Source organism: Bos indicus x Bos taurus, chromosome 9 (assembly GCF_003369695.1).
Source record: "Bos indicus x Bos taurus breed Angus x Brahman F1 hybrid chromosome 9, Bos_hybrid_MaternalHap_v2.0, whole genome shotgun sequence".
In the NCBI taxonomy this organism is placed as follows: domain Eukaryota; kingdom Metazoa; phylum Chordata; class Mammalia; order Artiodactyla; family Bovidae; genus Bos; species Bos indicus x Bos taurus.
The window spans coordinates 17,377,335-17,386,973 of record NC_040084.1 but is presented as its reverse complement, the minus strand read 5'-3'; the positions used below and the strand labels follow the sequence as shown (position 1 = coordinate 17,386,973).

At 38.5% G+C, this 9,639-nt stretch overlaps 1 non-coding gene across 1 annotated transcript; it reads right to left on the bottom strand.

Moving 5' to 3' along the window:
• Positions 1-493: 493 nt before the first annotated feature.
• Positions 494-565, bottom strand: TRNAA-UGC. Its single transcript has one exon. It is a non-coding gene; the product is annotated as a tRNA-Ala (tRNA).
• Between the last annotated feature and the right edge of the window lie 9,074 nt (positions 566-9,639).

Below are 9,639 nucleotides of genomic sequence, written 5' to 3'. Positions count from 1 at the left end.
AATGCACATAATCAGAGTCAGTGCCCAGAGGCATGTGAACACTTGATTGTGCGGTTTCACAGTTCACTCTTCGGCATTGGCACCAATGTGCCAAATGACCTGGAAGTAAAATCATAAGTGTACTGCACCTTTCTGCAGCAGTGCTTTTACTCAAAATCTGGTGGGATGAAGTGTTACATACAAAAAGTTTAAAAGGTTAATATTATAACAAATATGGTTCTTCTGTGGAGCATGATATTTTTGGTAACATTAAGGTGTAAGTACCGTGGATCTGGCAGCAGATGGTAAGGACGTGTCATGGTAGCTGTTTGCTCTTTTCTCCTTTTTACAATATTTTTGAGAAAGGTAATTTGAAAGTCTAGATTGAAGGGAAATGATCAAAATTTGTTTCTTTTTTATAAGAAGAGGATAATATTTGTTGTACTGCTTAGCTTCAAGGGCATTATCGTGTTGAAAAATTTTAGCTGTGAGAGAACTGAGAGAAAAGGACAGATGGAGGTGCTAGGAATTGAACCCAGGGCCTTGTGCATGCAAAGCACATGCTCTACCACTGAGCTACACCCCCTATTTCTATAAGAGGTTGTTAAGCAGCACTTTGTAAGCAATAACAGGATTCTTGAACTATAAGGGAAAACAAAGCAGCAAACATGGTAAGATCAGAAGAAAAATATTCTGGAGGATAATGAACAATCTTCAGGTTCAGGGAACAACGCCAGTGTTTTCTATTAGATTCCTCTGTTGTCACCTAGGACTTCCCTGGTGGCTCAGATGCTAAAGCGTCTGTCTACAATGCAGGAGACCCAGGTTCAATCCCTAGGTTGGGAAGATCCCCTGGAGAAGGAAATGGCAATCCACTCCAGTACTATTGCCTGGAAATCCAACTGCTTCTCTTGCTATAGGCTTCCGAGGTGTTAGACTCCTACCCAGGTGTTTTGGTTACTTTTCAGAGTTTAAATATTAATTCTCTCTTGAGTATCTTCCTTTGGTTTCTTAGAGCTTCTCCTTCAACTACTACTTTCTGTCCAAGAGACAGACAGTTTCCCATTTCAACTGCTGAGCCTCACCTACCAAGCTCACCTGCTAGCTAACAATAAACAAATGAAAAAACACCCAGCTAAACACTACTGTCTCAATCACTTCTGGAAAACATGCTCCAATCGCAGACTTGTCAAATCTTTGCTTCTATCATGGTCTTCAAATTAGACTTTATCTCATGAGCTGTTTTATGTCTGTACAACTTTTATCCTCCTGCTATATCATAGCAACAAATGACCAAATTTACAAAGCAAATAGTTTAAAAAGAATCCTCTGTTTCCTGCATTGGCAGGTAGATTCTTTACTAGAATATATACTTGGGAATATACAACTTGAGAAGTTGGGATATACTTGGAAAACTATATCACTTGGGAAGCCCCTATTCTCTCCTGTTCTTTTTTTCCAAACTGTCCTTTCCCCTCCCCTATGCTTGGGGGATTTTCTGATTTTTGTCACCATAGTATGGTTTTGCCTTTTTAAAACTTCACAGAAATAGAACCATTAGAACATGTACTCCTTCATGCCTGGCTTCTTTGGTGTATTAAAGATTCTTACCCATTGTTGGGTTTATCAGTAATCCATTTCTTTTTTATTATTTAGAAATATTCTACTGAATCATAATCTATTTGTCCATTCACCTCTTGTGAGTAATTGAGTTTCTTTTATAGTCTTTGGATACTAAGTATGATGCTGTTATGAACATTCTTGTACAATGTTCATAGAGACAAATCTTTTCACTGGAACTGAGTAAATAACTAGTAATGGACTGTCTGAATCAAAAGGCAGGTGTATGTTGAATTTTATAAAGAAGGCCCAGTAGTTTTCCAAACTGTTTTACATTTCTACACAACAATATGTGAAAGACCTATTATTCCATATCCTTGTCAATACTTAGAACTGTCATTTACACATATTTTAGAATTGCACATATTTAAGATGTAAAATTGATGTTCTGACGCATGTTAACTATGATATTATCACCACGATCAAGATAATGAGCATATTCTTCATCCCACAGTTTCCTTGTGCCCTTTTGTAAGCCCACCTTGCCCCTCTCCTTCCCCTCCCAACACTTGAAATTATTGATCTGCATTCTGTCACTAAGCATTAGTGTGCATCTTATAGACTTTTGAACTGTAGGATCATACAGTAGTTATTGTTTTTTGTTTGGCTTTTTTCACACAACATAATTGTTCTGAGATTGGCCTATATAGTTGCTTGTACCAATATTTTCTTCCTTCTGCTTGAGGAGAACTATCCCATTGTATATACTACATATAAAACACCTCTGTAAGTCCATTCACCACTATTTCCCTTATAAATGAAACTAGCATGAGTATTCACACATAATTCTTCCTAGGATGAGCACTTTACTTTTTTTCTGTGTAAATATGTGGAAGTGGAATGACAGAGTAATATGATGTTTTATCTCTAAATTTTAAATAACAGTTTCTTACATTCCAAAGCAATTTTCCCATTTTACATTCCCACCAGAATCTTTTTCGAAATTCAATTGACAGCATATGGTTTGAGTCTATTTCTGGATACTCTATTATAGTCCACGGATCTAACTTCCCTTATTTAAGTGAGTACCACATGTTTTTAATTACTATAGTTTTAAAATAAGCCTTTTAAAAGGAATGTATAAAAGATATATGTATACCTATGGATGATTCATATTGAGATTTGACAGAAAACAACAAAATTCTGCAAAGCAATTATCCTTCAATTAAAAGATAAATTAAAAAATAAGCCTTAAATTTATGTAGTTTAAGTTCTTCAACTTCATTCTTCTTCACAATTGTTTTGGCTACTAAAGATCCGTTGCATTTCTGTGTGAATTTACAACAGGATTGGCAATGTATACAAGAAGCCTGATTATATGTTAACTAGTTTAGTTCAGTTAAGACTCTCAGTCGTGTCCGACTCTTTACGATGCCACTGACTGCAGCATGCCAGGCTTCCCTGTCCATCACCAACTCTGAGAGCTTGCTCAACTCATTTTCATCGAGTTGGTGATGCCATCCAACCATGTCATTCTCTGTCGTCCCCTTCTCCTCCTGCCTTCAATCATTCCCAGCATCAGAGTCTTTTCCAAGGAGTCACTTCTTCGCATCAGGTGGCCGAAGTATTGGAGTTTCAGCTTCAGCATCAGTCCTTTCAATAAATATTCAGGTCTGATTTCCTTTAGGATTGAAAGATTTGAACTCCTTGCAGTCCAAGGGACTCTTAAGTGTCTTCTCCAACACCACAGTTCAAAAGCATCAATTCTTCGGTGCTCAGCTTCCTTTACAGTCCAACTCTCACATCCACACATAACTACTGGAAAAACCATAGCTTTGACTAGACGGACCTTTGTTGGCAAAGTAATGTCTCTGCCTTTTAATATGCTTTCTAGGTTGGTCATAACTTTTCTTCCAAGGAGCAAGCGTCTTTTAATTTCCTGGCTGCAGTTACCATCTGCAGTGATTTTGGAGCCCCCAAATAAAGTCTGTCATTGTTTCCATTGTTTGTCCATATATTTGCCATGAAGTGATGGGACCAGATGCCATGATCTGAGTTTTCTGAATGTTGAGTTTTAAGCCAGATTTTTCATTCTCCTCTTTCACTTTCATCAAGAGACTCTTTAGTTCTCTTCACTTTCTGTCATAAGGGTGGTGTCATCTGAGGTTACTGATATTTCTCCTGGCAATCTTGATTCCAGCTTGTACTTCATCCAGCCCAGCATTTCGTATGATGTACTCTGCATGTAAATTAAATAAGCAAGGTGACAATATACAGCCTTGGTGTACTCCTTTCTCAGTTTGGAACCAGTCTGTTGTTCCATGTCCAGTTCTAACTGTTGCTTCCTGAACTGCATACAGATTTCTTAAGAGGCAGGTCAGGTGGTCTGGTATTCCCATCTCTTTCAGAATTTTCCAGTTTGTTGTGATCCACACAGTCAAAGGCTTTAGTGTAGTCAATGAAGCAGATGTTTTTCTGGAACTCTTATGCTTTTTCAATGACCCAATGGATGTTGGCAATTTGATCTCTGGTTTCTCTGCCTTTTCTAAATTCAGTTTGAACTTCTGGAAGTTGATGTTTCACATACTGTTGACACCTGGCTTGGAGAATTTTGAGCATTACTTGACTAGTGTGTGAGATGAGTGCAATTGTGCAGTAGTTTGAGCATTCTTTTGCATTTCCTTTCTTTGGGATTGGAATGAAAACTGCCCTTTTCCAGTCCTCTGGCCACTGCTGAGTTTTCCAAATTTGCTGACATATTGAGTGCAGCACTTTCACAGCATCATCTTCCAGGATTTGGAATAGCTCAACTGGAATTCCATTACCTCCACTAGCTTTGTTCATAGTGATGCTTCCTAAGGCCCACTTGACTTCACATTCCAGGATGTCAGGCACTAGGTGTGTGATCACATCATCATGATTATCTGGGTCATGAAGATCTTTTTGTACAGTTCTTCTGTGTGTTCTTGCCACTTCTTCTTATATCTTCTGCTTCCTTTAGGTCCTTACCATTTCTGTCCTTTATTGTTAACTAAGATTATGTTTAATCTGAGCTTCCTGGTGGCTCAGCAGTAAAGTATCTACCTGCAGTGCAGAAGATGAGAGTTCAGTCCCTGGGTCAGGAAGATTCCCTGGAGAAGGGAATGGCTACCCACTCCAGTATTCTTGCCTGGAGAAGTCCGTGGACAGAGGAGCCTGGTGGGCTACGATGCATGTGATTACAAAGAGTTGGACACAACTGAGCAGACTAACACTTTCACTTCACTTTCAACGGCATGATATAAAGCATCTTTCATGTGATTGTTTGCCATCTGTGTATATTCTTTGGTGTAGTGTAAGCTTTCTTGCCCATTTTAAAGTCAGATGTGTTCTTATAGTTGAGTTTTAAGACTGCACACGTTAGGTAACAATCTTTTAGCAGACGTGTCTTTTTAAACATTTTCTCCTATTCAGTCTCTAATTTGTCTTATTCACTTGATAACAATTTTGAACTTTGTATTTTTTTTTAGTTTTGAGAGGCAATTGATCTTATGTCCTTATGGCTTAAAATTTGAGACATTTGGATATTTTCTAGGATTTTTTATCATGTCATCTATAAACAGATAGATTTACTGCATACTTTTTCTTTCCTCCTTTCCTCCTTTCTGTCCTTCCTTTCCTCCTCTCTTCCTTCTTTTCTTTATTTTTCTTCTTTCCTTCCTCTCTCCAACCATCCTTCATTCCTTCTTTTATTTTCCTTTCTTGCTTTCTTTCTTTTCTTCTTCACTGGCTAACACTGCCATACAATTTCTAATACAAATTATGAGCACAAATACATATTCTTGCCTTGAGCTTATCTTAGGTGGAAAACAGTTTTCTGTGTTAAGTATGATATTATCTGTAGGTTTATGGTAAATATCCTTTACCATGTTAAGGGAGGTCTTTTTTATTTTTAGTTTTTGGAGAATTTTTATAGATGAATGTTGGATATTATCAAATTCTCTTCCCTCACAAACTTAGATGGTAATATTTTTCTGCTAATGTGGCAAATTACATTGATTGAATATTGATAAACTAAACTTTCATTTTTGAGTCAAACCCCACTTATAATACTATCCTTTTCTTATATTTCTGTATTTGTTTTATGAACATTTTGTTAACAATTTTTATAGTTAGATTTTTGATTATTGAATATGGCTATAGTTTTTTTTTTCCCCTACAATGTCTTTGTCTAATTTGGTGTCAGGATTATGCTAGCATCATAGAATGAGTTGGATAGTACTGCTCTTGTTCAATGTTTTCAACAGTTTATATAGAATTAGTAATTCTTCCTTAAATCATTGGTATAATTCACAAGTGAAACCAAATGAATCTGCAGTTTTCTTGCAGGTCATGTTCTTAATGGTAATTTAATTTATTTACAGATATGGGACTTTTAAAGTTATCTATTTCTTTATGAGTTAGCTCTGTAGCTTTCAAGGAATTAGTAAATTTCATTAACTCATCTAATTTATTGACATAAAACATTTCATAAAGTTTGTTATTATGTTTTTAACCAAAGGAGAATCTGCATTGTCATCCTGATGATTACTGATATTTGTATCTGTCCTCTCTCTCCTGATCAGTCTTGTTAGAAGTCAATCAACTACATTGGACTCCTTAAGAAACTAGCTTTTGGTTTCATCAAATTTCTCTGTTTTTTTTTTTTTTAATTCCATTCTAATTTTTATTATTTCTACTGTTTTGCTGGCTTTGGATATAATTTATACATACTTTCCAATGATGAAATGACTCTCTTTTAATCAGTTTTAACATTATAAATCTTTTTTTTTTATTATTTTACTTTGAACTTCTGTGTGCCTTGATATGGGGGTGGATTTATTCTGGGATACATATAACTGACTTTTCCTCTCTACAATCTGATAACCTCTGCATTTTAATTGAAGGATTTAGATAGTTTATGAATTTGATATTGTTTGGTCTCTAAGTCATGTCTGACTCTTTGCCACCCCATGAACAATAGCACACCAGGCTTCCCTGTCCTTTGCTATCTCCTGGAGCTTGTTCAAACTCATGTCCATTGAGTCAGTGATGCCATCCAACCATCTCATCCTCTGTTGCCCTCTTCTCCTCCTACCCTCAATCTTTCCCAGCAACAGGGTCTTTTCCAACGAGTTGGCTCTTTGAATCAGGTGGCCAAAGTATTAGAGCTTCAGCTTCAGCATCAGGATTGATTTCCTTTCAGATTGACTAGTTTGATCTACATGCTGTTCAAGAGACTCTCAAGAGTCTTCCCCAGCACCACAGTTTGAAACCATTAGTTCTTCAGTGCTCAGCCTTCTTTATGGTCCAACTCTTACATCCATACCTGACTATTGTAAAAACCATAGCTTTGACTGTATGCAACTTTGTCAGCAAAGTTATGTCTCTGCTTTTTAATACACTGTAAGAACAGAAATTAATTCCAGAAGTTAATCAGAAGTTAATTCAGGCTCTGGCAGTGAAGAGCACATAGCAGTGTGGGGTCCAGGGATCTGGATTCACACAGCACCAGAGAACCATAAACATGGCCCTAGAGAATTAGTGACAGACACCAGGTATTTGCTGACTGTCCTTCTGCAGGTGGTCCATTTGGTTGGTGGCTAGTGAATGGCCCAGGGCCTACAGTGCTAATTGTCACCAGAACAACATCAGGGGATAGAGGGTGAATTTGCTCCTGAGAGGAACAAAGCAGAAATATTGGGGACTTTAAAGTTTTAACCTAAACAAAAGAACAAGCCACAGCAGAGAATAATGGCTTGCCACATCCAAGGAGTGGTGGCTGTGTGGGTGCAGGAGGGCCGAGAGGAACTACTCCACATTCAAGGTCAGAAGGGGCGGCCGTGAGGAGATACCCCTCGTCCAAGGTAAGGAGCAGTGGCTGCGCTTTGCTGGAGCAGCCATGAAGAGATACCCCACGTGCAAGGTAAGAGAAACCCAAGTAAGACGGTAGGCATTGTGAGAGGGCATCAGAGGGCAGACACACTGAAACCATAATCACAGAAAACTAGTCAATCTGATCACAAGGACCACAGCCTTGTCTAACTCAGTGAAACGAAGCCATGCCGTGTGGGGCCGCCCAAGATGGGCGGGTCATGGGGGAGAGGTCTGACAGAATGTAGTCCACTGGATAAGGGAATGGCAAACCACTTCAGCATTCTTGCCTTGAGAACCCCATGAACAGTATGAAAAGGCAAGAACATTGGACACTGAACGATGAACTCCCCAGGTGGGTAGGTGCCCAATATGCTACTGGAGATCAGTGGAGAAATAACTCCAGAAAGAATGAAGGGATGGAGCCAAAGCAAAAACAATACACAGTTGTGGATGTGACTGGTGATAGAAGCAAGGTCCAATGCTGTAAAGAGCAATACTGCATAGGAACCTGGAATGTCAGGTCCATGAATCAAGGCAAATTGGAAGTAGTCAAACAGGAGATGGCAAGAGTGAACGTCAACATTCTAGGAATCAGTGAACTAAATGGACCAGAAGGGAGAGACACGTGTACCCCAATGTTCATCGCAGCACTGTTTATAATAGCCAGGACATGGAAACAACCTAGATGTCCATCAGCAGATGAATGGATAAGAAAGCAGTGGTACATATACACAATGGAGTATTACTCAGCCATTAAAAAGAATACATTTGAATCAGTTCTAACGAGGTGGATGAAACTGGAACCTATTATACAGAGTGAAGTAAGCCAGAAAGAAAAACACCAATACAGTATACTAATGCATATATATGGAATTTAGAAAGATGGTAACAGTAACCCTGTACGAGACAGCAAAAGAGACACTGATGTATAGATCAGTCTTATGGACTCTGTGGGAGAGGGAGAGGGTGGGGAGATTTGGGAGAATGGCATTGAAACATGTATAATATCATGTATGAAACGAGTTGCCAGTCCAGGTTCAATGCACAATACTGGATGCTTGGGGCTGGTGCACTGGGACGAGGGAGGTATGGGGAGGGTATGGGGAGGGAGGAGAGAGGAGGGTTCAGGATGGGGAACACAGGTATACCTGTGGTGGATTCATTTCGATATTTGGCAAAACTAATACAATATTGTAAAGTTTAAAAATAAAATTAAATTAAAAAAATAAAATAAGAATTAAAAAAATAAATAAAATGGACTGGAATGGGTGAATTTAACTCAGATGACCATTATATCTATGACTGTGGGCAGGAATCCCTTAGAAGAAATGAAGTAGCCATCATGGTCAACAAAAGAGTCCAAAATGCAGTACTTGGATGCAATCTCAAAAATGACAGAATATTCTCTTTTCATTTCCAAGGCAAACCATTCAATATCACAGTAATCCGAGCCTATGCTCCAACCAGTAATGCCGAAGAAGCTGAAGTTGAACGGTACTATTAAGACCTAAAAGACTTTTTAGAACTAACACCCAAAAAAGATGTCCTTTTCATTATAGGGAACTGGAATGCAAAAGTAGGAAGTCAAGAAACACCTGGGGTATCAGGCAAATTTGGCCTTGGAATACAGAATGAAGCAGGGCAAAGGCTAATAGGGTTTTGCCAAGAGAATGCACTGGTCATAGCAAACACCCTCTTCCAAAAACACAAGAGAAGACTCTACACATGGACATCACCAGATGGTCAACACCAAAATCAGATTGATTATGTTCTTTGCAGCCAGAGATGGAGAAGCTCTACAGAGTCAGAAAAAAAAAAAAAAAAGACTGGGAGCTGACTGTGGCTCAAATCATGAACTCCTTATTGCCAAATTCAGACTTAAATTGAAAAGTAGGGAAAACCACTAGACCATTCAGGTATGACCCAAATCAAATCCCTTATGATTATACAGTGGAAGTGAAAAATAGATTTAAGGGACTAGATCTGATAGATAGAGTGCCTGATGAAGTATGGAATGAGGTTCATGACATTGTACAGGAGACAGGGATCAAGACCATCCCCATGGAAAAGAAATGCAAAAGAACAAAATGGCTGTCTGGGGAGGCCTTACAAATAGCTGTGAAATGAAGAGAAGTGAAAAGCAAAGGAGAAAAGGAAAGATACACCCATTTGAATGCAGAGATCCAAAGAATAGCAAGGAGAGAT